This window comes from Canis aureus, chromosome X (assembly GCF_053574225.1).
Source record: "Canis aureus isolate CA01 chromosome X, VMU_Caureus_v.1.0, whole genome shotgun sequence".
Lineage (NCBI taxonomy): Eukaryota > Metazoa > Chordata > Mammalia > Carnivora > Canidae > Canis > Canis aureus.
This window is the reverse complement of record NC_135649.1, coordinates 48,454,162-48,454,868: the sequence shown is the minus strand read 5'-3', so window position 1 is coordinate 48,454,868 and position 707 is coordinate 48,454,162.

Genomic DNA, 707 nt, shown 5'->3' with positions numbered 1-707 from the left:
ATTTGTAAACTGGTGGTACCTCACTTATGCCATCATTTATAGGATGGTAACTTGAAATTTGGTACTACTATTATTGTAATTTCAAAAATAATGCCTGCTTGTGGTCTAAACACATGGACATGGAGCACCCTTGTCAGCTCTCTGACAAATGCACTGGGCAAACAGGCTGACTCTTCCTCACTTTCGGTGCTAAAGTGAGATCCCTCCCACAGTGCACCTTCAGAGCTGGGGAGGAGGCAGTACAGGGGGTGGATGAAAAGACAAATGTAAGCATGGTGAGAGGTGTGAACAGGCCCATTTCCCGTTCACCTGTGTGCAAATCATAAAATTGTTGACGGTATGCCTTTGAATGCATTCAAACGATTAGGAATAAGAAGTGAAATATGTGAGTCCTCGTCTTCCTTCCTTCCACAACCCTCACTAGCTGGTAGGCAGCCCTTGCAAAGCCCCTGTTGTTTTAGGTCACATGCCTGCTTCTGCAGGCCTCCAGGTAGAGCATCTGACTGAGTGACACTCTTTCCAAAGGCTAGTCCCTGGAAGCAGCGTGTGTCCTTTCTCATCAGAATTTTTTGACACACTACCTATGGAATTAGTACTGCCAGGGACTGCCAGGGTGAATAATGTGGGGGAGAGGGCAGGGTCTTTCAGTCTTGGACTCATTAGCTCATGTTGGGACAGAGGAAGAGAGATGCAGGACACACAACATA